Below are 26568 nucleotides of genomic sequence, written 5' to 3'. Positions count from 1 at the left end.
AACTACTTGAGGAAGGTCACCCCACCCCAACCCCAGCTGGAGCAGGAGTCTGGAAATGGCTCTGGCCCACGGACTGGGTACCAGTAAATGCTGTTCCCCTTCTCCGCTGTCTGAAAGGGGAAGTGTGCTGCTTCTATCCCCTTTTCCCATCCACGGTGCTTACTTAGCACATAGGCATGCGAGGGGTTAATGCACCCTGTGGCTCTAGGCTGTGGGACCATGAGAAGCTATATCTGGATCAGCCTGAGATCCTGGGCTTGGAGCCACTTGGAACCACCACTGCTGCCCTTTCTGGAGGGGGTGAGGGCACTTGAGGCTGTTTGTGGAGTTTTTGTATCACACGGCTCTGACATCTGTGTTTACTTCTCTTCCTTTTCCACTAGATGGTGGGCTCCTCATTTTTGAGCTCCCGCACCTGGCATATAGTAGGTATTGAGCAGGCATTTGCTGAATAAAGGAATGAATGGGTGAGCGAGTGAATGAATGAATGAACACCTAAATGTCTCCCAACTTATTGATATAAACCGAGGAGAAAACAGCAAACAAGTGGGATCCTTTGCCACATCACATGACTTTTGGTGGCTTTCACTGTCCCTCAGGGCAAGAGCCCTGGAGCTCACAGTGACCAAGAGACTGTATGTGGGCACCCTGTCACCTGACTAGACTCAGCTTATACTGTTGACCCCTCTCTAGTTCTGCCCCAGCCGCACTCACCTCCTTGTTCCTTGAGCCACTGGTACCCTTCCCCTTTGCCCTTTTGTTCCTTCTGACTTCTTTCTGGAAGGCTCTTCTCCTAGATGTCTGCATGGCTCCCTCCTTCACCCCTGCAGGGCTCTGCTCAAATGTGGCCTCTGTGAACCTGCCCCACCATCACCTGTAGAACTGCGACCCGACCCACCCTCAAATTCCCTATCTGCTTTAGTCCTGCCCTGCTTTATTTTTCCTACAGCACTGTGTGCCATTCTGTGTGTATTTTGCTTATTTATTTTATCTCTTTGACTGTTTCTTCCCATAAGAGTATAAACTTCACTGGGACATGTATTATCTATTTTGTATAATGCTGGATCCCAAAGACCAGAACAGTGCTTGAGTGATCACAGGACTCAAACACAATGGCTGATGAATACATGAACGATGAGCCATCATGACCTCAAGCATCTTCACTCCCTGCTCCTCACACACATTCTTGTCTAACACAACACTGGGAGCTGAGGTGGACCAAGGAGATGGCAAGGTAGTTTTTGCCTGCCTCAGGGATCTCCTTGCCTATTCACATGCTCCTGGCAGAGCTGTCAATCACTGTCCCCTGTCCCACCACCACCTCGATCACTTCCATAGGGGTGGGCACAAGACCCAGGCTAGGCTGATCTTCTCACTGCACCCCCAGACACAGGGGTTAGTTCAGGAATGGTCATTTGACTAACTCTGAGCCAATGAGGATCTTCCCTGAGACTTTCCTATAAGGTAAGATAATTTTATCAGCACTGCTGAGTTTGACAGGCGAGGGGCTTCTTGCCAATCATATGGAGAAAGCTTGTCTATATAATGTACAGCATGGGGACTTACTGTATTGTATATGTGAAAGTTGCTAAGAGAGTAGATCTTAAAATTCTCATCACTAGAACATGATTTGTAACTATGTGTGGTGATGGATGTTAATTGGACTTATTGTGGTGATCGTTATGCAGTAATGTTCAGGGTGTCCCCCAAAATGTATACACACTTTAGTAGCTGATAGCTCAGTTGATGTTTCTTTCTTTTCAGATTTAACCCATTGGAACTAATAATTATTCAAAGTGTGTAAACATTTTTGGGGGGACATCCTTTGTAAATATCAAATCATTATGTTGAACACCTGAAACTTATATATTGTTATATGTCCATTTAAAAAAAAGAAAAAATAGCCCAGCTGGTGTGGCTCAGTGATTGAGTGTCAACCCATGAACCAAGAGGTCACTGGTTCTCTTCTTGGTCAGGGCACATGTCGGAGTTGCAAGCTCGATCCCTAGTAAAGGGTGTGCAGGAGGCAGCCAATCGATGTTTCTCCCTATCCCTCTCCCTTCCTCTATCTCTAAATTCAATAAAAACATATTTTAAAAAGAGAGAAAAATATTGTCTGAAAATGAAACCAAGAAGAAACAATCAGAGCCAAGAGATGGAAAGAGCTCCAATGATATTGTTTGAAGTCAGTCATACCCATTCCAAATTTACTTCGGCTTGTTTTTTAAAATATTTATTTACTTATTTAATCCTCACCCAAGGGTATTTTTCTTCTTTTAAAAAAATATATTTTTATTGATTTCAGAGAGGAAGGGAGAGGAATAGAGATAGAATCATCAATGATGAGAGAGAATCATTGATTGGCTGCCTCCTGCATGCCCCCAACTGGGGATCAAGCCTGCAACCTGGGCATGTGCCCTTGACAGGAATTGAACCTGGGACCTTTCAATCCAAGGCCAATGCTCTATCCACTGAGCCAAACTGGCTAGGACTACTTTGGTTTTTTAAAAAAATCTATGTATGTATGTATCCTTTTAAAAATATTTTTATTGATTTCAGAGAGGAAGGGAGAGGGAGATATAGAAACATCAATGATGAGAGAGAATCATTGATCAGCTGCCTCCCCATCAGGGATCCAGCCCGCAACTCGGGCATGTGCCCTGACCAAGGAATCGAACCATGACCTCCTGGTACATAGGTCGATGCTCAACCACTGAGCCACACCAGCAGGGCTCTATTTTTTTCTTAAACTAGTTTCAGTTGAATGTTCTTCTCTAATGACCAAAAGTTCAGAGATGTCAGTCCTTAGTCCTTTCAATGAATAGAAAACCATTATCAAAAAGTGAGAAACAAAATCAGAAACAAAATGAGCCATTAATCACAATGACATGCTGTAGGTGGCAGCCATTCATTCCAAGATACCAGGCTGGTCTCTGGCATCTGGCCCAGTGACTTGAGCCAGGAGATGGGTGGGGCATTCCCAGCCAGCAGTTCTGTGGTCAGGCTTTGGCGGGGGGCGGGGGGAGGGAAGGTGGGGGGGTTTCCATCTGGACCACAACTTAAGAGGCCCTTGATTTACCATGGCCAGGAACAAGGGTGGGGAGTCGATGAGTGACAGCCTGATGAACCTCCCACAGCCCTCCAGTCTTTCCCTAAGCATCCTTGGTTGACATTTAGGCAGCTGCCTCCCCTCCAGACTTTGTTCTTTCGGGAAGTGCCAAATCCAGCCCTTCCATGTCCAATAAGGTCAATCACATCTGAAGTTGTTTAAGCTGAAATAATGACTCTGCTCTATAAAATGAGAAGAATTATTTCTCTTCTTGGAGATTCTTCTTTTCAGTCCGTCACTTCAATTAAACTTTGAAACATGCCTGACTTGCTTCACTTTTTTTTCTAGCTAGATCTGCATATTTCTTCCTGACTTCTAAATTTAGAAAACAAACAGCAAAGGGGAAGGTTTAAAATAAGAAAGGAAAATATTTTCCATGTCATGTTCATAAAAAGCCGTTCAACCCAAATCCCCAGGCCTTGTAAACATCATTTTAAAACATACATGTATCCCTAAATTTTAGATTTAAATAACTCAGACCCCTTTTTAAATAACTGCTGTCCAATTTCCTTTTACTGCCAGTAAAACAGGTACCTGCTGGGTTTGCCTTTCGCTGAGTTTCAATGGAGCTGCAAATATAAAGGCTCTGGTCCTATTTTATGGATGCCTCCTGAGTCTGCTTTAAACCCAAAACACCTGGAGAATAAAATGTGATTCCCTACCACTCCCCTGGGAACAAAAATCTCATCTGATGCTATGTCTGAAGTTGAAAGACTGCCATTCATTTTGAGAGCTGGGAATGGTAGGGAATCATGATTCGCCATCTCTCTGAGCACAAAGTCTCAGGTTCCACCTATCCCAAATGAAAAGGCAGGACCCCCAGGGCCTCCCCATGAGTCACTGGGTTCTGGGGAAGGAGCCAACCCCACTTGGCCTGCCAGCGTTCCTCCTAGCCACAGGGTGGTACAGGGCCGGGAACCTCAGTCTGGGGACAGGGGAAACTCACTTAGGGCCTGCCCCAGACCTGTCCCCATCTTCCTCTTCACAACGCCTCCAAGGCCGTTATTATAGGGATTACCAGCCTGGGCTTTGAAATCTGACAGCCCTGGAATAGAACGCCGGTGCTCACTGCTCTGACCCTTTCTGAGAAGGCTTCTTCACCTGGAAAAATGGGGATTCATGGGAGGATTAAAGAAGAGAATGTAGACAATGTGCTTGGCACAGTATCCGGCACATAAATTGTAATTTTATTGTTAGCTCGCCTGCCTTTTGCCAGTGGTTCTCAACCTTGGCTGCACATTAGAATCATTTGGGAAGATTTAAAAAATCCTGATGTCCAGGCCTTTCCCAGGACCGATTAAATCAGAATCTCTGGAGGTGGGACACATGCTCCAGGAGTTCTTACAGCTCTCCAGGAGGCTCCAGTGCGCTACCAAGGCTGAGCTGCTGCTAGTCATGGGCAGGTGAAATCACAGGACCAAGAACCAGGAGGGTCCCTGGAGCCCATCTCCCCTGCTCCCCTTCCAAGGACCCTCACCATGAGTCTGCTGTTTGGCGTCTATTTGTACTGACCCGGAGCTATACCCTTAGCAGAGCTGACTGCAACTCAGCTAGTTTCCATGGCTGCTATGGAAACCACCACCTTGCACCACCTATGCCCACAAGCCCAGGGAGCTCTAGTTTAATTACATACTTGGCAGCACAGGGTAGGAGCTGCCTGGGAAGCTTACCTCGGGCTCCCAGTTACATTTCCCACATGACCTGACTGTTCCAGGAGCGCTGATGACTCCACAGTTTTATGACACAAGTGGTCTCACCAGGAAAGAGGGGGTACACTGCCCATTCCCTTAGGGATCTCAGCCAAATAGGGTCCTCTATTCAAGGCTGGCCCAGGCATCAGGCCCACCATTCCAGATGGTCTCTGCTCAGATCCAGGGTCCAGGTCAAAACAAGCTCCCCAGGTCTCATTTCCTATGTTCTTCCCGCCCCAGAGGACCCCTAGGAAAGAGGGACTTAAGGGTGGTTCACCCTAGGGCAGGGGTCGGCAAACTGCGGCTCACGAGCCACATGGGGCTCTTTGGCCTCTTGAGTGTGGCTCTTCCACAAAATACCATGTGCAGGTGCACACGTACAGTGCGATTGAAACTTCGTGGCCCATGTGCAGAAGTCGGTATTTTGTGGAAGAGCCACACTCAAGGGGCCAAAGAGCCGCATGTGGCTCGCGAGCCGCAGTTTGCTAACCACTGCCTAGGGAATGCATGATGTGACAGCTCAGTTTCTACTTGTTTATCAGTTTACCCAGCCGGAGCAGAGCATTCTTCGGTCTGTGAAGGGTACCCAAACCTTGCCTTACCCTCCCAACCATACCTCTGCAGGGCATGATGAAGACTTAGGCCTTTTCTACAGATTTGAGTCAGTGCTGACTGCTTGCTGAGGATCTGCTCTGAGCTGGGGCTTCACTAGGTGCTTATTTCTGACTCCAAGCAGCCCTGCCAAATAGACGCTCTTGTTCTCATTTTCCAGGGTTTCATTTTCCTGAGGCCTGGAGAGGTAAAACAGCATGCCCAAGGTCACACAGCTGCCGCGGGGTTGGGTTGGGACTAGAACTGAGGCTGTCTGGCTGCAGAGCCTAAGCACAAAGCTTCCTCTGTGTGCCTCAAACGACTCCTGGGCCCAGATGTGCCTGGCACCTCCCTTCCAATTCTGGGTCCCTTGGCTCCAAAGGAAGCTGGACACTGGTGCCCAGAACACAACCAGGTCCTGACAAGTGCAGCCTGGAGGCTGCCTCCCTCCTGGGCTCAGGGTCAGAGCATCAGTTCATGGCTCAGATGGGGGCTTGCCCAGGCCTGTCATCTCTTGGCCTGACACGGGCATGGAAACTTCTCTGCTTATGGCTAGGGAGGCTATGGAAAAAGTGAAAAGTACAAGAGTTTGTATTACTCAGACCAAAAAGCAAACAACCAGATATCCTTGGGTCAGCCCAGGCCCTTGTTGGTCTTCCCAGTCAGGGACACCCTCAGGGTCCTGATGACTTTTGCTGCAATCATAGCAAAAGGGGGAGACAAAGCCGATGCCTGTTTAGGTGCCTGTCTGTTTGATGGTACCAGCCCCCCCAAACTACATTGCCATGCTCTGCAGCTGCGAGAAAGGAAACCAGTCCATAAACTACAGAGGCGGGCAACCCCGAGGCTCCCTGGGCCCCAACAACACCCTCCTGGCCAACATACGGTGCAGGTCACCACCCGTTCTGCTCTAGTCGCGCAAGTGTAATATGTCAATGTTTATACGCTAGCATGGCACTTCAGGTGTTTCATTTCAGAGTCTATTGAACTTGAACCTGCCAGATATTAACTGGAAAAATAAAAAGAATAATGGGCCTTATAACACACGGAACACATACAGTATGATTATTTCAAGGGTGGCGACAGCCTCCTGCCTCACCCACTGAGGTTGAGACCAGCTGGGCCAGGATCAAATTCAACCCGTTAGAACTCAGCAAGACCCTGATCATGGCCTGGGCATCTCAGTTATAACACTTTTTAGAACAAAGAATAGTAGCTGAGCCTGGCCAGTGAGGCTCAGGGGTTGAGCGTCCACCTATGAACGAGGAGGTCACGGGTTCGATTCCCGATCACGGCACATGCCTGGGTTGCGGGCTCAATTCCCAGTGGGGGAGTGCAGGAGGCAGCCGATCAATGATTCACTCTCATTACTGATGTTTCTATCACTCTCTCTCTCTTTCCCTTCCTCTCTGAAATCAATAAAAATATATTTTTAAGAAGAATAGTAGCTGATGCCGTACATTATTGGTTTGTGGGTCAATTGTAGAAGTACATTTCCTATGGTTTATGACTAATACTTAAACAGGTTCTATCTACCAATAGGAGAAGGCATAACAGAGGCTGACTTTTAAAATCAGATTAAGCAAAAAAGAAAAAGGAGGAGGGGTAAGGGGATTGGGAAATAGCAGCCTGCCTTGGGAGTGATTTTCTTGGAGGGCCACCTCGGGGGCAGGTACAACTTGTCCTTCAAGAGGGGTCATGCCTCTGGTCTGGCACCTCTCCCTGCAGCCCAGCATTTTATTTAGACACAGTACAAAAACTGGTCATAATGTCTCGAGGCAGGAATAATACTAATATTTTCAAAAGGATAGAGCCTTTTGATTACTTCTGGGATGTACCAAAGATGCAGTTTTATTCAATGAGAAATCAGAGACACAAGTCACCTAATCACAGTGCATCACAGGTACACATGCTGGGACCAATGGAAACTCAGCATTAGGCATCACATTCACTGCAGTTTTTGCACAGGGCACTGAACCATAATTGTTAATGAGCAACAACGCAATGACTGTGTCATGTTTGTAGGATAATCTAAATAAACCACTTATTATATACTAGAGGCCCGGTGCATGAAATTTGTGCACAGGGCCGGGGGGAGAGGGGGCCCTCAGCCCAGCCTGCACCCTCTCCAATCGGGGACCCCTTGGGGGATGTCTGACTGCCGGTTTAGGCCCAATCCCCTGGATCGGGCCTAAACCACAGACGGACATCCCTCTCACAACCTTGGACCACTGGCTCCTAATCGCTCACCTACCTGCCTGCCTGGTTCCCCCTAACTGCCCCTCCTGCTGGCCTGGTCGCCCCTCACAGCCCCCCTGCCCACCTGGTTGCTCCACGCAGCCTGCTTGTTCAGTCATTTGGCTGTCCCTCACTAACCCCCCTGCCGGCCTGGTTGCCCCATGCAGCCTGCTTGTTCAGTTGTTTGGTTGTCCCTCACTAACCCCCCTGACGGCCTGGCCATAGGCAGCCATCTTGAGAGGGCGTGAGGGTTAATTTGCATATTACCACTTTTTTATATAGGACTAGAGGCCTGGTGCATGACATTTGTGCACTGGATGGTGTGTGTGTGGGGGGGGGCGTGTGTGGTGGTGGTCCTGTGCCCTTTCGCAGTCCAGGAGCCCTCGGGGGATGTCAATAGGACATCCTTACTGCTACCACGGAGGTGGGAGGGGCTCCCACCACCATCGCTGTGCTCGCCAGCCATAAGCCTGGCTCCTGCATTAAGCGTCTGTCCCCTGGTGGTCATAGCAACCAGTTGTTCCCCCATTTGGTCAATTTGCATATTATATAGGATGTTCTTCATATAGTCTCAGTGATATAAAGATATGTCCTCCCTGACTTCATCTACAAACTCAGTGTAATCCTGATCAAATAACAACTGTGTTGGGGGTGAGGGAGGGTTCCACTGGAAGAGTTCAAATACGAGTGAATAATCAGGGGAAAATCTGAAAACATCAAGAAAGGGAACTAGATGATCTCTGAGGGCTCCTCTGCCTGGAACATTAAGTGATCTGTAACAACATCCATTCACTCCATCAGTCTTCAGTACCCACTTACTGCAGACCACGGAGCACCTCTGAGCGCTTTGTCCTATGGACCCGCCAGTGTGCTTGACACACAGTAGGTGCTCAGCAGCGTGTCACATCAAGAGGGTGTGTGCACTGTGCTCCAGGGACCCTGGTTCCCCAGGAACTGAAGGGAGAGGTCAGCAGCTCTGATTGTCATAAAAATAGTGCTTCCTCCCTCTGGGGTCTTGAGGTTTGCACAGGAGGTAAGAATACAAAGGCTCTCTACATGGGGAGCTGCAGAAAGCAGGGTAACCTGGGGGCCCCACTGGCGGCTCCTGCCAAGTGCCTGCGCTAGGCAGATGGGCATGCTAGCTTTGGGCCTGGGAGGGACAGAAATGGATGCTTCATTGTGATTAAAGAGTCCTTTGTGGGAATGACATTACTGTGGGTTAATGGTGGGTAGTGGTTTTCTTCCTTGACTAATATCTTTGAATATTACATTAAATTGTTTTTAAGCCACTAGAATGGTTATTAAATTAGTACCCTTTTGGAAAACAGTCTGGCAGTACATTTCTAGTGCTATATTTTTTGGCCCACGGCCTTTTCTGTTTTATTCTGTCCATTATCTTCCCCTAACCACGGTAGGCTGCCAATTGGGCCCCACATCTCCCATACACCCAGAAGAATTAAATTTAACCTTTGGAAAGGGAGTGACATGTGTAAATGTGCCACTCATTTAGGGTTCCTATTTTAATCTTATAACTAACTATAGACAATTATTAGGCGTAAAGATGTTTGCGACAGTCTTATTTATAAGACTGGAAATTTGAAAACGATCAAAATGTCAAGAGTAGGGAAATAAATAAGTAAATTATGTTCTGTGAACTGAAAAGAATATATGGCAACCATTTACAATAATTGATATAGGCTGTGGGGAAATAAGTACACTCTTATGCATTCCTACAGGGAGTCTAACCTGGTATAAATCTTCTAGAGGTAAATTTACCAGTATGTATCAAGAGTCTGAAAAAGATGTGTACCTATGATTCAATTTTAGGAATCTGTCCCAAGGAAATGATTAAAAATGGGTGCCATTTACAGTAGCAAAAGATTGTGGAGGAAAAAAAACCCCTAGATTTCCAGTAATAGGAAATCAGGTCAATGAATTATGGTACACCCCTTCAACAGAATACATTGCAACTATTTAAAAAGACATAGAAATGTATTCTGTTAAACAAAGAAAGATGTTCACCATCCACAGTTCAGTGAAAAAAGGCAGGCTATAAATTATTATGTGCATTATGATTCCATTTTTGTTTATCTGGATGTTCTGATTTGTCTTAATGAATAATTATTATCTGTGAAACCAAGAAAAAAAATAACATTAACCATAGTAACTATGAAAGCTCTGTAGCAGCACAGAAAAATGCTTGCTCAATAATGAGAGAAAAGAGCAGGATGAAAATTGCATATGCTCTGTGATTGCAGATATGTAAAAATTATGGACTGTGACAAGAAGGGAACACTGAAAAATAAAAACAGCGATTTGTTAGGATGGAGAGATTACGGGTGATTTTCCATCCTTTCGGTTATTACGATGTTTATGTCATTTTTATTTTTTTAAGTGGAAAAAAGAAGCCCTTTGAGACTTTTCCTCTCTAGCCTCTCCCCTCCTTGGAACAGTCGTCTTTATGGAACACAGGCTGCTTACTAAAAAGAATGCTTTACAGTGAGCCTGCCTCTTTACAGCTTGTTTCTACTTCTTGGTGAGAGCTGTCACTGTGACCTCTTCTCCTTTGACCGTCCCACACACTTCTACCCTGTCTTATCAGCCCTGACCCTTGACCCAAAACACCCTGATAGTGTTGGACTAACCACCCCCTCTTGGGCACCCTGAACCCCACCAATCAAATTTGCCAGCACTGAAGCTTAATATCTCACCAGGGGCTCACCAGGGCAGCAAGCCAAGCCAACATAAACCACTCGTAATGGACTGATGCATATTTGACCCTCCCAAAACAGGCGCTCATATACATAGCTCTTGGGAGTATGTTCCTTTGTGGAAAACAAATTTGCAAATAAATCAAAAGCTTTTAAGATGTTTACAACCTTTGGTCTAGCGATTATGATTCTAGGATGTTATAAAATAACTAGTGGCCCAGTGCACAAATTTGTGCACATTGAAAGGAAATTAATTAGAAGAAATATTTTAATATCGCTATTTGCCCTTTCTCTGTAATAGAAGTGTCAACCAAATTCACGATCAACATTGACAGATCGAAACACATGTGTGCAATTGGCACCAGCGAGAGCTTTATATATATTGTGCATGCATGAGTCAACTTAGCCTTTTATATATATATAGAACAAACTTGCTTAATTAGACCTGCTTTCTAATTAGGTAAACTTTTTCCAGCACAGTGAAGAAACCCAACTTCTCTTTCAGGTAATTGTCAGCAACAGAGCAGTAAATATCAACACAAAGCAAATTATTATTGTAGATCATGCAAGAAGAACAAAGGGTAAAATATTTAACTGCAGCAGTGTTTGACTATATTATGTGCAGTGAGAAAACCTGAAGTCATTTTCAGGGTCCACCATTTCTTTTCAGCCGGGTCAAGTTTCCAAGCTTTCTAAATCTCCGTTTTCCAGCTAATGAAAAGAAAATAGGATTCCATCGAGTCTCCTATCTACTTACTCCAGGACTTCTATGAGGATCAAATGAGATGAGACAGGGGAAAACACTTCACAGACATTTGGTTAAAGTGTAAAATGTTTCCACCTGGCTATAAAGCAAGTTGTGTTCCTGGGCTGAAGAAACTCCAAAGAAGCTAGTTGCTAGGGAGAAGAGGCCAGCCTTTGCTACATGACATCATTACCCGGCACCCACAGCCATCGTTTCTGGGCTGGGTTGGGCTGTGGGCCACATTTTGCACCATGGAGTCTTGGCAGTGTCGGCTGCAATTTGGTGGGCTGTCACTCTGGGGTGGTGGCGGGGCCTGTGTCCCACCTGGGGGAAGCCAAGTGTTGCTTTATCCAGGTCCGCGGTGCCGTGTCTCTGTAAATGGCCAGTGTGCGTCACGGCAGCTCCTGTGTTGAGCGGCTGCCCCCTGGTGGTCAGTGCACATCATAGCGCCTGGTTGGACGGTCAGACACTTAGCATATTAGCCTTTTATATATACAGATAAGTATATGAGATGTGGGTACAAACATATACCACTTCATATTTTTTATACCAGTAAAACATTGGAAACAATCTAAATGCCCAACAATGGAAGCTTGGTTAGATAAACTATGGCGCATCATAAGGTGGTCATGTAAAATAGAGGCTACCCAGTTAAATTAGAATTTCAGATAAAGAACAAATAAATTTTTTTAGGATAACTATGTCCCAAATATTGCATGGAATATACTTATTCTAAATAAAACCTGTTCATTGCTTATCTAAAATTCACATTGGAATATAGTTGTACTAAAAAAATTATTCGTTGTTTATCTGAAATTCTAATTTACCTGGGCATCTTATATTTTTATTTGCTAAATTTGGTCACCTTACACATCCAATAATAGAATATAGCTATTAAAAGTCATGTTTTGAGGCAGTGCCCTTGTGATCCCGGATCTGTCTCTTGCTTCAACAGTGTTTGGACAGAACACACCCAGGGACACCCATTCTTCCAGCCTCCGGCCGCTCTCCTCCATCTTATCGGGTCACCACCTTCAGAAACACCTCCAGGACCAGCCAACACTCCATTTTATTTTCTACCTTAACTCCTTATTGCCGAACAACCATGAGCTCCCAATTGGTCAGAATTATTCCACCAGGGTGGAGGCTGCGTCAACCGCCTGGCCAACAAGCACCTGCGGGTCCCGTACACCTACCTCTCTCTGGGCTTCTATTTCCACCACCACGCGCTCGAGGGTGTGGGCCACTTCTTCTGCGAGTTGGCAGAGAAAAAGCTTGAGAGCATCTCTTAAAGGGGCAAAACAAGCACGGCGGCCGCATTCTCTTCCCGGACGTGCTGAAGCCTCCCCAAGGTCAGTGGGGCAAAACTCAGGACATCATGCAAGCCGCCCTGGCCTTGGAGAAGCACCTGAACCAGACCCTTTTGGAGCTGCAGGCCCTGGGTTCTACCAGCACAGACCTTCAGCTCTGTGACTTCCGGGAGAACCACTTCCTGGATGAGGAGGTGAAATTCATCAGGAAGATGGGCCACCACCTGACTAACATCCGCAGGCTGCTGCCCCCAGGCTGGGCGAGTATCTCTTCGAAAGGCTCACCCTCAAATTCGACTAGGAGCCTTTGGAGCCCAGAGGGCTTTCAGAGGCCCCTCTGCATTCCCCAGGTGCCAGGCTTTTACCTGAGCCTCTCCCCGAAACTACTAGCCATTCTTTTAACCACCCTGAAGCCCTCTCCCATGCACTGGACCAAATGAAGCAATAAAGCTTTTTGCAGCAAAATCAAACAACAAAAAAACCTCATGTTTTGAAAGCAGTGGCTTTCAAATTGTGTTTCTTCTCTCCTTGTACTCTAGCTAGAACTTCTCATCTTTCATCTATTTTATATTTTAGACTTCTACATAAGATTTGGTTGAAATCACATAAAACAGTAAAAAAAGAGTTTTAGGAAACAACAATAAGAGATGGTGCTCATAAAATAATATGTAGACAAAAATCATGTTAAAAATCAGTATGATTCTAGGTTTGCATATACTATACATGTACATATGGAGAGAGAATGAGATACAGACAGATACCAGACATTCTAAAAAACAAACAAACAAAAATCACTAAAAAAAACAAAACACCCAAACAATTATTATCTCTGGGTGTTGGAATTGTAGTTGAATTTTAGAAGATTTCCAGAAGACTTTTCCAGATTTTCTGCTATAAACTAAATGCATTTACATTTTGAAAATAATTACTATTACAAATATTCCTTCTCAGATGACATTAATACCTTAACGTCATTAAGCCTTCATACCTATGATTCTTAAATCGGGAAGCTATGAACTCTTTGGCGATCTAATGCCATCTCTGTGTCCTCGTCTCAGGTGTATTCACACAAAAGTTTGCATACAGTTTCCCCGAGCATCTCTTGTTAAGATCCCCTCCCTAGATTCTAGAATGCCATTTCTTTACTTTGCCTGCTTTTGAAGTAGCTACTCACTCTGTGCCTGTGGCAGTGGTTCTTAACCTATTTGGGGTAGAGGTGAACAGCGGTCACACACCTGCTCTGCAACCCCGTTAAAAGCAGCACCCATAAACCCACATGCTGCTGTAGGCGGCTGAGGAGGTTCACACACTCCCTGAAGTCCACTCTTGGGCTCCAGGTTCAGAACCTCTGGTGCAATCCCAAGCCTTTGGCACTCACTGGAGCCCTGACTAAGCTAATTCCCTTTAGGACCAAACTGATTAAATATAGATTTTGAAAAAAGGGACAAAGCCAGGGATAGAATCTAGCTCAGCATTTCCAGGGCACTGCCACAAGCAAGCACTTCTAAAGCAGTGTGTGTGAGTGTGTGTGTGTGTGTGTGTGTGTGTGTGTGTGTGTGTGTGTAAGAGAAGATGAAACAAGGAAGAATTTCTTTCTTGTTGATTTGTTGTTGGTTTTTTTAGGAAGAATTTCTTTTTTTTTTTTTTTTTTAAATTAAATCTTTATTGTTCAGATTATTACATTTGTTCCTCTTTTTTTTCCCCCCATAACTCCCCTCCTCCCAGTTCCCGCCCCACCCTCTGCCCTCACTCCCCACCCACTGTCCTCATCCATAGGTGCACGATTTTTGTCCAGTCTCTTCCCGCATCTCCCACACCCCTTCCCCCCCCAGGAATAGTCAGTCCATTCCCTTTCTATGTCCCTGATTCTATTATAATCAACAGTTCATTCTGCTCATCAGATTATTTATTCACTTGATTCTTAGATTCACTTGTTGATAGATGCATATTTGTTGTTCATAATTTGTATCTTTTACCTTTTTCTTCCTCTTCCTCTTCCTCTTCTTAAAGGATACCTTTCAGCATTTCATATAATCCTGGTTTGGTGGTGATGAACTCCTTTAGCTTTTCCTTATCTGTGAAGCTCTTTATCTGACCTTCAATTCTGAATGATAGCTTTGCTGGATAAAGTAATCTTGGTTGTAGGTTCTTGGTATTCATCACTTTGAATATTTCTTGCCACTCCCTTCTGGCCTGCAAAGTTTCTGTTGAGAAATCAGCTGACAGTCGTATGGGTATTCCCTTGTAGGTAACTGAGTTTCTTTCTCTTGCTGTTTTTAAGATTCTCTCTTTATCTTTTGCTCTTGGCATTTTAATGATGATGTGTCTTGGTGTGGTCCTCTTTGGATTCCTTTTGTTTGGGGTTCTCCACGCTTCTTGGACCTGTAAGTCCATTTCTTTCACCAGGTGGGGGAAGTTTTCTGTCATTATTTCTTCAAATAGGTTTTCAATATCTTGCTCTCTCTCATCTTCTGGCACCCCTATAATTCTGATGTTGGTACGCTTGAAGCTGTCCCAGAGGCTCCTTACACTATCCTCGCATTTTTGGATTCTTTTTTCATTTTGCTTTTCCGGTTGGGTGTTTTTTGCTTCCTCGCATTTCAAATCATTGACTTGATTCTTGCGCTCCTCTGGTCTGCTGTCGGGAGTCTGTATAATATTCGTTATTTCAGTCCGTGTATGCTTAATTTCTAGTTGGTTCCCCAATATAAGATCGAGGGTCTCATTAGTTTTCTTGTAGATCTCATTAAGTTTATCGGCAGCTTCTAAACAGTTCTTGAGAGACCTTAAAAGTGTGGTTCTGAACTCTATATCTTCCATTGACAATTTTGTCCTGTTTCTTTGTCTCCGCATTTTGTTATGCTTCCTTGGTGCACCCCCTAGTGGTCTTTGTTCGCAGTCTTATAGTTAAATCTTGATTGTTGTAGCTAATTCCAGGGAGGGTTTGACCTCCAGGCCAAGTGGCTATGAGAATCAGCTGTGTCAGCAGTGAAAGAACTTCTGTCCTCTAGGGAGGTGCTAATCTAGCCTTTGCCTGAGGCTATCCGGCAAATGCCTCTGTGCAGGGCTTGGGCGGGGCGGGTCGCACAGGATCAACAGGGTGGGCCGGAGAGAGCAGTTATGGCGGCTCTCAGTCCTGTCCCCAGGGGCTCTGCCTCTCTGAGTCCCAGCACCCGCTGCAAAGCTCAGAGAGAAAGCTGCACTCGCTCTGACCGAAGCCAGACAGTCCCGCTTCTCCCGTTTGAGTCTGGGTCCCTAAAGACTCGCCCGGATCTGGAGCTCAGAGTCTGCGACTCCCTCCCGATTGAAAACGCCAACCGCGCCCTCCGCCGCCAGCCCGCTCTGCGCACTCCGCACCTCAGAATTTGACTTCAGCACTGCGCCTCCTCTGAGTGTCCGTATGCGTTTCTCTTTCCTCCTAGTTGTAGGACTTCCACTCAGCCAGCGTTCCTGTGGTTCTGGGTGATGTCCCTTCCGTTTTTTGGTTTCACTTTTGAAGTAGTTGTTCAAAGCAGCAAACTCCGGCGTTAACCTATGCCGCCATCTTGGTTCTCCCGGAAGAATTTCTTGCACACTGAGTACTGCTGAAAAGCATTGGAGTTGGGAGGGTTCCACAAACAGGAAAAAGAACCAGAAGGGAAATCCAAAGTAAGGGAAATCCTTACTTTGTATGATGCCTTGAGATGGCTGAATGGGGCAGGGAGGGGATGGTGGGGTGGGATACAGGAGTATTGTGCCAACTCCAAGCTGGCTGTCCACTCCCTTAAATAGCTCTCTCAAGCAGCTGTACCATGAACCAACCTCATTTATGCTGCCTGAGAACCATGCAGGGGCCAACTGACAAGGTGAGGGAGACTGCTGAGCACCTGGGAGGACAACCTCATGGAGGGCTGGGCAATTTGGCAGTAGCTAGTGGAATGTTAAATGTGCACGCCCTCCTATCCAGCAACTCTACCTCTTGGTATCTCTTAAAAACAAACAAACAAAAAAACCCCATAAACAAAAAAAAAGCTTACCTACATACCCAAAGAGGCATAGACAGGGTGTTTTTCTGCAGCATGTTAACCAACACAAATTTATCTCTGATCCATTTTACATTTTAAACCAAAATATAATCACCAAACTCTATGAATATAATGTGATTTAGACTTTGCTTTGGGCGATGGGCGCATGATGCAGTGCGCAGATGATGTTTTACTGAGTTGTACACTTGAAACCTGAATGGTTTTGCAAACCAATGTCACCCCAATAAACTCAATTATAAATATGTATTTGCATTTATTTTCCAAGGGGAAACCACAACAATATTCTGCACAGGTAAGTCCTAAGCTCAGGCCCACGCTGCCTTTGTCTTTTTCTGCTCTGTACTCACAGGATCACAAGGCCAGTAGGTGCCTAAAAGGGCCTTTGAGCCGTGGCAGGCGCGGGCCTTCCAAACTCCTGGAAGACGAACAGCGATGCTGTTCCGGTGGGAACAACGCTCGTTTTCTCTCTTTGCTTTCATCTTAACAAAAAAGATTTTTAAAGTTCATCTGGAAGAACAAACATCAGAAAAGAGCCCTGCCTCTCTCTAGTCCCTCTGCTCCCCAACCCCCAAAAAGAAAGGAAAAAAAAAAGAAAAAAAAAACAATGGAAGAGGCTTGCCTCGCCCAATTATTAAAACTCTTAGAAGAGCCGAGTTCGGAGCAGAGAAGGTACTCGGAGAAAGGCAAAAATAGCCGTGGGGTGTTAAAAAAAAAGGTTAAAAGTATGAGAAGATTTGGAAAAGCCTGGAATCAGGGAGACAGCAGGGTATCGAGGAAGGAGTGCCCGTGACCTTTATTCTGAGGAGCCACAAGCCAGCCTCCCAAGCAGAGGGAGCCGGACACATAAGGAAGTAATGACACCACCACCTCCTCCACTGGGCTTCCCGATGGCCATGGCTGTGGATTCTAAAACTTCCGCAGATGAGGCATTAGAGCTGCTGAGGAATTTGCCAATATTAAATAGGAGGAGGGGTGGAATTGGAATTTAAACCACTTGTACTTATAGTACTAAATCAAAACTTATTCTTTATTCAAAATGAACTGGCTGATTTTGGATTGGCTTTTTTTTTCTTTTTTTTTGATTTTTTACAGAGAGGAAGGGAGAGAGATACAGAGTTAGAAACATCGATGAGAGAGGAACATCGATCAGCTGCCTCCTGCACACCTCCTACTGGGGATGTGCCCGCAACCCAGGTACATGCCCTTGACCGGAATCGAACCTGGGACCTTTCAGTCCGCAAGCTGATGCTCTATCCACTGAGCCAAACTGGTTTCGGCTGGATTGGCTTTTTAAAAACCACAGCTTTCACAGCCACAGTCAGAGTGCCCAACACTGCCCTTCCTTCGTGGAGAGCTGCATATAATTGGCAATAAGTAAATTAAGTGGTTGTACACTATTCATTTACTATGAGACACTGGACAGAAGTAGACGGCGCTGACCCGGTTGTATCTGGACAGGGCCACTGTAATAGGAATGGAAGTGTTACAGGGTTGGAAGCCTTAACTGATCTTTTTGAGGTGTGACCTTCCACTGAATTCCAGGTTAATATGTTAGATTGCCAACCAGGTCATGAGCAAGCTACCCCGGCGCAGAGTATGGTTCTTGTTGTGACATTGGAGCTGTGAGGCTTGCTGGAAACAGACAGTCCTTCTTCAATCAGAACTTCCTGCTCAGACCACTCCTGACAACACTGCGTGGAAGACCCGTTTTCAAGAGTGGGCTAAAGTAGCCAACGGGGGCAAAAGTCCATTCTCCTTTGGTCCAGTAGTTTCAGCAACACAGCTTTATGTGAATTAATTCATTTCATTGTGGTTTTAATTCCTAGCAGCACCTTCTCTAGCACCTGCCAGTTTGGGCTATTGCCCTTAATGGCTTTAATGATAGTTTTTTACATGCCCTATATACCAGTGGTTCTCAACCTTCCCAGTGCCGCAACCCTTTAATACAGTTCCTCAGGCTGTGGTGACCCCCAATTTCATTGTTACAAATTGAACATAATTAAAGCATAGTGATTAATCACAAAAACAATATGTAATTATATATGTGTTTTCCGATGGTCTTAGGCAACCCCTGTGAAAGGGTCGTTCGACCCCCAAAGGGATCGCGACCCACAGGTTGAGAACCGCTGCTATATACATTTCACTAATGACATTCTTATAGTAATATTATAAACCCATGATCTCTGTACTAACATACTTCACTGTGAGCCCAGCCTATTGCAAAAATGAAATCCTTTTTATTAAAGAACATTTTTATTGATTTCAGAGAGGAAGGAAGATGGAGAAAGAGAAACATCAATGATGAGAAAAAACCATTAATCAGCTGCCTCCTGCACACCCCCCACTGGGGATCGAGCCCACAGCCTGGACATGTGCCCTGACTGGGAATTGAACTGTGACCTCCTGGTTCATAGGTCGATGCTCAACCACTGCACCACACCAGCTGGGCAAAAATGAAATCCTTTTATAATACTATCTATAGGATGTCAGCACAACATAACTCTCTGAAAGGAAGCGGAGTATTTTTTTTTTTTGATTAGGTTAATTTTGTAGTGGAACACATACGTATTTTCAGTAAACATTGGTAATACAGTTTTGGTATAAGGCTTTTTCAAATCAGTTCAATGAAAATATTTCTACTTTTGGTTTGCATAACTACTCTGACATATTAGAATCCTAGGTAGAGATGTTCAGTGGTCTTTTTTCATGTTACCTAACGTTTTCTATGTTGACATGTTCTTATTAAGTGAATTAATCTACTCGAGAGGTATAACATGTTCTTAGTTGATACCTGAGTATTGGATATACTCGGTGACTTAAAAGCAAAACTTGCTAAAAAGATTTTTCTTGGCAGCTCCAGGTTTATAACTTTAGGTGATGCATGGTAACAGCTTTAATGGAAGAATAGGGAGTGAGAAATAACAAGGTTGCCCTAGCTGATTTGGCTCAGTGGATAGAGAACTGGCTTGTGGACCGAAAGGTCCCAGGTTCGATTCTGGTCAAGAGCATGTACCTCAACTGCAGGCTCCTTCCCAGCCCAGGCCCTGGTGAGGGCTTGTGCAGGAGGCAACCAATTGGTGTGTTTCTCTCACATCGATGTTTCTCTGTCTTTCCCTCTCTCTCCCATTCTCCCTAAAAATCAATGGGAAAATATCCTTCGGTGAGGATTAACAAACAAACAAAAAAAGAAAGAGATCACAAGGTTGGCCAAAAGTTAGGAGGGGTGGCCAAATGGTCAATTTTTGGTACTTGTTAAGATAATAAGTATTGCCAAAGGGTCATGACTATCACTTCTGTTTTACAGATTATTTTTAAAGGTTTTTCTAGCCTGGCTGGCATGGCTCAGTGGTTGAACCAGGAGGTCATGGTTCGATTCCTGGTCAGGCAGGACACATGCCCAGGTTGTGGACTCGGTCCCCAGTGAGGGGCGTGCAGGAGGCAGCAGATCGATGATTCTCATCAGTGATGTTTTTATCTCTCTTCCTCTCTGAAATCAATAAAAAAAATACATATTTTTTTAAAAAGGTTTTTTCAGTTCACCTCATACTTACCACCAATATAAGTCTCAATTTATTCAAGAACTTATGGAGGTGAAATGTCAGTAATAACCTGACCCTGCAGCAGGGTCTGCCAGGAAGCCTGGAAACAAAGCCATTGCTCTCTCTTTGGGACACCCTGAACTACTACTGCTTCTTCTTCTTTTTGTTAATCCTCACCTGAGGATATTTTTCCATTAATTTTTTAGAGAGAGAGGGAGGAAGGAGGGATATAAGGAGGGAGGGAAAGAGAGAAACATAGATGTGACAGAGACACATCGATTGGCTGCCTCCCACACATGCCCCAACTGGAGCCAGAGGTTCAAACCCGCTGGGGATCAAACCTGCAGCTAACAGTGATCCCACTTCTAGGAATATATCCCAAGAAACTAGAACACCAATCAGAAAGGACATATGCACCCCTATGTTCATAGCGGCAAACAGCCGAAGTGCCCATCGGCAGATGAGTGGATTAAAAAACTGTGGTACATCTACACAATGGAATACTACACTGTGGTAAAAGGAAGGAATTCTTACCATTTGCAACAGCATGGATGGAACTGGAGAGCATTATGCTAAGCGAAATAAGCCAGTCAGAGAAAGATAAATACCATATGATCTCACTCATTTATGGAATATAATGAACAATATGAACTGATGAACAAAAACAGATCCAGAGACACAGAAGCATTGATCAGACCGTCAAACCTCAGAGGGAAGGTAGGGGAGGGTGGGGGTAAGGGGAAGAGATCAACCAAAGGACTTGTATGCATGCATATGAGCCAAACCAATGGACACAGACCACAGGGGGGTGAGGGCATGAGTGGGGGGGTGGGGTGGGAGGGCAATGACGGGATAAGGACACATATGTAATACCTTAACCAATAAAAAAAAATTATTTAAAAAATCTCAATTAAACACATACACACACACAAGAAAACAAGAACAAAACAACTTGACCGAGGATTGACCCTATGACCCTTCTGTCCACGGGCCAAAGCTCTAACCACTGAGTAATTGGCCAGAGTGGGACACCCTTAACTTCTAAGTTTTCCATGTCAACTTCAGGCCAAAAGTCTCCTCTGTGCTATCCACCCTCAGAGTAAGTAATTTCTTTCCTGTGTTTTACACTGTGAACTACATTATCCTTTTTTACTCATTAACATTTATTTAATTTTATGATTTGTTCTTTTATATGGCATTGTGAGCGCAAATAGAGTTGTTTTAAAACATGTTCTAGTTATGTGGTTAAGACTTTGTCTTTTTAACAAGAAAACAGAGAACAGTAGATCTTCATTAGCCCATAAACTTCAAAAGAACAAACTGATTCATTTTATGTCTCAACATCTAAAGAGAAAGAAATATAGTTTCCGTTTTTGGTTAAACTTTAAATGTATTTTCATTCTTGAATTTGTTGTTTTAATGTTTTTAAGCTAGATGTACCAACTTTGCACATTGCAGCTCAAAGTTAATATTTCTTTTTTTAAATATTACTTTCATTTTTGTCTTTTTTAAAAATTTAAATTCCTTATATGTCTCCTTTATCCCCCATTGACCTCTCTCCCGGCTGCTCCCACCCCCCAGCACATGCCCTCGCCCCCCTACTGTCTGTGTCCACTGGTTAAGCTTATATGCATGCATACAAGTAATTTCTTATCACTTTATTTGAAAACCAGTAATTCATTTACTTTTCTCCCAAACAACACATTTTATTTCTATATATTAACAAGATGGAATTAAATAGGAGGAGGGGTGGAATTGGAATTTAAACCACTTGTACTTATAGTACTAAATCAAAACTTATTCTTTATTCAAAATGAACTGACTGATTTCGGATTGGCTTTTTAAAAAACACAGCTTTCACAGCCACCGTCAGAGTGCCCAACACTGCCCTTCCTTCGTGGAGAGCAGTCTCGGTAAAGCTGCATATAACTGGCAATAAGTAAATTAAGTGGTTGTACACTATTCATGAATTGAATGTTTTAAGACTGTGTATGAACTGTTTTTTCCAAATTCTGTATCATTTTTTAAATGGCTAGAACTACGCTTTTATGAACTAGACTGTATTTTTGACATGCACATATTTTTGTAACTTGAAAAAAATAAAATTTGCTTTGACAAGTTTTCTAAGAAACAGAACAAAAACAACCACACGAGCTCTAAAGCCACTATACTAAAAAAACAATTTGGTACTGGCTGAGCATGAGACAAACAGATCGGTGGGACAGAAGATAATCTAGAAATAACACATACAAGAACTCAGTATATGATAAATTAGCATTCTAATTTGGTGAGGAAAAGGTAGTTTGGCATAAATAGTGTTGGCATAACTGGCTATTTATATGGAATAAAGCAAAATTAGGCTCTCACTTCATGATAGATACTAAAGTAAATCTCAGATTAATTTAAAATATAAATATAAAAATCAATAAAAATATTATAATAAACCTTAGCACAATATCCACTGTGGAAGACCCTTAAAGAGGGTAGGAAATACATAGCCATTAAAAAAAAAAAAAAAGTAGACTGGATTATCCAAAAGTTAAGAATTTTCCTATGGCAGAAATACTATTAAATTCAAAAGACAAATGAAATATCATGTAAGACCTCAATATTTATACCATGTTTGACAAATAAAAGGCTAATCCCTTACTTTGCCAACACCATGATCTTGGGATTTCCAGCTTCTAGAGCTATGCAAATTAAAACTCTGTTGTTTGAGAAAAAAAAAAATAGGTTAATCCCTGAAATATGCTACAACTCCCTCAAACTGATATGAAAAAGGACAAACAATCCAAATAATAAATGGGCAAAGGCTATGGACAGCCCATTAAAGAGGAGATGCAAATTGCCAATGAACACACCAAACAACTGATCAGTAGGAAATGAAAATAAAGGAAGATGCCATTCTCATCCATTGAATGGGCAAAAATGAAGAAAGAATAATGATCTCCACAGCCAGTGAGGATACAGGAAACACAGCAGAGGTATTCGTTTCCACCACCTTGGAGACCAATCTGGAGACGTAAATTCAAATTTAAGATAAACGGAGTTTTCATCAGAAATCCCAGTTTGGAAGCTTGCGCGACAGAACTAAAGGCACGAGTATGTAAAGTCCTGCATAGAATAGTGTTTGTGTAGCATTGTGTGTGTTGGCAGAGGCTTGCGGCGCCCTGAATGCCCGTTAGTGGGCAATGGTTAGACAAACTGTGGTAGGGCCATTCCACTGGAGGAGGGTGATCTAAGCACACTGTCCTGGAGAGATGTCCCTAATATTTAAGGGACAAAGCAAGTTGAGGAATCATTTGTAAGGTACAATTCCATTTTCTGTGTAAAGAGAGGGCAAAGGAGAGAGAGAGCTAGCTTTGTATGTACATATGCATTTCTATGATCCTAGAAAAAAGAATAGGAAATTACAGGGCAGGCTGTTAATGTTTAGCTCAGGGCGATGGGATTGGAGAGGGGTGGGAAGAAGGGGCAGGGAGAGAGAGTTTTAACTTTTTCTTTAGAAATGATTTCTCTGTACTATTGCACTATAAAAACAGGCACGTGCTGCTTTTGCGACTTGTAAAAATCTAATAATCTTTTTAAAAGAATGTGGCTTTCATTCTCGGTTCTGCCCTCATGTTAGCTGGCCTTCTCAGAGGTGGGCCAATGCCCTTGGCCTCTGCCACTGGGCAGTTCAGGGACTCCACACTGAACCACTGCCCTTCCTCCACCTCCACCTCCTACCACCCACCAACAGCCTAGTCCTCAGCCCTCTTCCCAGGGCCCCAAGCGGACTCCCAAGCCCTTCAAAAGTCAGTGAAACACAGAAGGTCGTGTCTAAGGCCAACCCACCCCACTCTCCCTCCAGCTCCACAGTGGATGCTGTGAAAATCCTACGGATGCTTCAGTGGCCATCCCCCCACTCTACCTGCAGCCTCTCCTGCCAGCTTCACCCATCATGCTGGGCAAAAGCAAGAACAGTTTTCCCAGAGGTGAGACAATGTCACCTCGCTTCCTGGGAAAACAGCAGCTCTTGGAGGTGGCCCTGGCCGCAACAGCATCCCCAACAGCCCTGAGCCCAGGGACAGACAGCAAGGGTGAGAATGGCTTCACTCCAGCTCTGACTCTGGTCAGGGCTTCCCGTTCCAGCTCTGCATGCTTGTATGAGTCATGGTTGTACTGTATGTGTGCACATGGGCCTGTCTGTAAGTAGCATGGGTGTGCTCATGTATGTACATGGGCATGCTTGGGTGTACTGGGACGTACATATATATATGTGTGTGCTGGTGTGCTTTAAACATACAAGCTCTTTGGGAAGGCAGAGGGGTTCACCCCCAAGGCTGTAGATTTGCTTATTTTGGCATTGACGTGTGTGTGTGTGTGTGTGTGTGTGTGTGTGTGTGTGTGTGAGTGTGTAAATGTCTGAATCACCTGTGGCAAATGGCAGCCCCATAAGAAATGTCCGTCCCTGAAAGCGGCCTCTGGGGCTGTTTGCATTTCATCACCTGAGAGTAGCTCCCTCAGACCCTGATCCATGGCCACCTTGGTGTCTTAAGAGGAGACAGAGAGGGTCCCTCTGGCACCACCTTCCACCATCCCAACCCCCACCTGACAGCCGCACACTGAAGCTGGAGGTGCTCAGCAGGCAGGTGCTCAGCAGGCAGCCCCGGGGCACCTGGAGATAAGGGCGGGAGGAAAGGATGGAGACTGGGGGCAGTTGCTCCAGGCCTGGGTGCTGGGAAGGGAGAATCTGCTCACCTGCCCTCATTCTCAGTCCCCAAATCTATTGGATGAAAGGATTGGTCGACCATGACCCTCAAGGATATGAGGTTATCCATCCAGGGATAGGCACAGACATGAGATAATCACTGTGCATCTTCCTTTTGTGCAAAGATTGGGGAGACAGGACATTATTTTCCCATTAAACAAGAGGCAGACAAACTTCTCATGCATCTTCAAACAAAACAAGAGACCCCCACAGCTTTGTGGGGCCTTAGGCCCCACCCCAGACCTTGGGAGAGATGTGTTCCCTCTCCTCAGTAGGGTGGGGTGGGGGCTCTGGGGACAGAAAGGGTGCATGCTGGGGTGTCAGTGGTGAGGGCAGTGACAGGGCTGCAGACCCTGGCAGGGCCTCCAAGGGACCTGGCCCCAGAGTTGACTCAAAATGCTTCTTAGAAACTCTACAAAGCAGAAGTGAGCCTCGGGTTCTGGGAGGCAGCCAGACTGGGTGCTTGAATAACTTCACCCAGACTCAACCTCTGCCCCGGAAAAACAGGGACCATGACAGACCTCCTCCATGAGGGCTTTATGAGAATCCCATGAGCTAATTCCCACAAAGCACAGTGACTGGCACTCACAGATCCCAGATCTCTCACATCAATGTTTCTCTCTCTCTCCACTGGCTGAAGCCTTTGCTGCAAGAGCATCACAGTTCCACTTCTCCCTCCGTATCCCTCATGCCCAGTGAACCTGCTGCATGCAAGTCTCTGGCTCAGAGCCTGTTTCCCGGGGACCTGAGAGTCTAGGTGAGCTCCCTTAGGGAGCGAGTGAAGGGAGAACAAACAAGAAGACCAAGTCCTGAGTCAGGCCTGGGCCCTCTAAAGTGTCAGCATCAGGGAAGAGGACGCCCCAGTACAGAGAAGGGGAGGGGATGGCTGTCACCTCTCGTCTCTCAGAAACCAAGAGGGACAAGTAAAAGAGAGAGTGACTGACAGTGGCAACAGTAGCTCATAGAGCCCTAGCTGGGGTGGCTCAGTTGGTAGGAGCATCGTCCCACACACTGACAGGTAGGTTGTGGATTTGATTCCTGGGCAAGGGCACGTACATGGGTTGCAGGTTTGATCCCTGGTCCTGGGACAGGGGTGCACAGGAGGCAACGGATGGATGTTTCTCAGAACAATGTTTTTCTCTCTCTCCATTCCCTACTCTTTAAAAATCAATGAAAATGTCCTTGGGTGAGGGTTAAAAAGAAAAAGTAGCTCATAGAAAAGAAGGATGAGGACTGGGAGGTAACAAGGGGATCTAGGCCCAGGGAGGTCATTGGTGACCTTGACAAGAGCACTGAAGAGAAACGGTAGGGACAAAAACCTGCTTGGAGTGGATCGAGACAGAGTGGAAGGCCAGAGGCAGCACAGCAAGCACAAACCACTCTCTCCAGGACTTTTTCGATTTTAACTAAAGTACAGAGACTCGGAAACAGCACGCCGCTTCCCCAGGCCTCCACACGCCACGTAACGGGTCCCCAGGGGTGGACACTCGCCCTGCCCACCCCAATCTCGACCTCACACAGACGTCTAATACTTTGTCTAGACTTTCCTGTTGTTTTCAGAGGGAGGGCTGCTCTCATGCACCAAAGCTGGAGGCAGAAGTGCCAGGCCGTGGCATCTCTGAGGACACAGGATGGGCCTCCCATCCCCAGAGACAAACCTCTGCAGGACAAAAGCCTCCAGCCTCCTCAGTCACACCCTCTGTCTGTACCACAGGGCCACAGAATGTACCCAATACAGCCTCCACCAGATCTCCCCCCTGGGCCCCCGGAATTTGGCTTATTAATTTGTCTTCTGCCACAAGGACTGCTTACTCACAAGAACTGTTGCCACGGCAACCAAACAACCAACCTGCTGT

The 26568-nt window shown here is 45.2% G+C and overlaps 1 protein-coding gene and 2 pseudogenes across 2 annotated transcripts in view; 2 read left to right on the top strand and 1 right to left on the bottom strand.

The window, feature by feature from the left end:
- Positions 1-12696, top strand: part of LOC118657210 — a 52667-nt pseudogene extending 39971 nt beyond the window's left edge.
- Positions 1-26568, bottom strand: part of GALNT16 (polypeptide N-acetylgalactosaminyltransferase 16) — an 84789-nt gene that overhangs the window by 31282 nt on the left and 26939 nt on the right. The window lies entirely within an intron of this gene.
- Positions 17145-18218, top strand: LOC118677229 (annotated as a pseudogene).

The sequence above is a fragment of the Myotis myotis genome, unplaced genomic scaffold (assembly GCF_014108235.1).
Source record: "Myotis myotis isolate mMyoMyo1 unplaced genomic scaffold, mMyoMyo1.p scaffold_m19_p_1, whole genome shotgun sequence".
NCBI lineage: Eukaryota > Metazoa > Chordata > Mammalia > Chiroptera > Vespertilionidae > Myotis > Myotis myotis.
The sequence above is the reverse complement of the archived record's forward strand: the minus strand, read 5'-3'. Positions and strand labels throughout refer to the sequence as shown.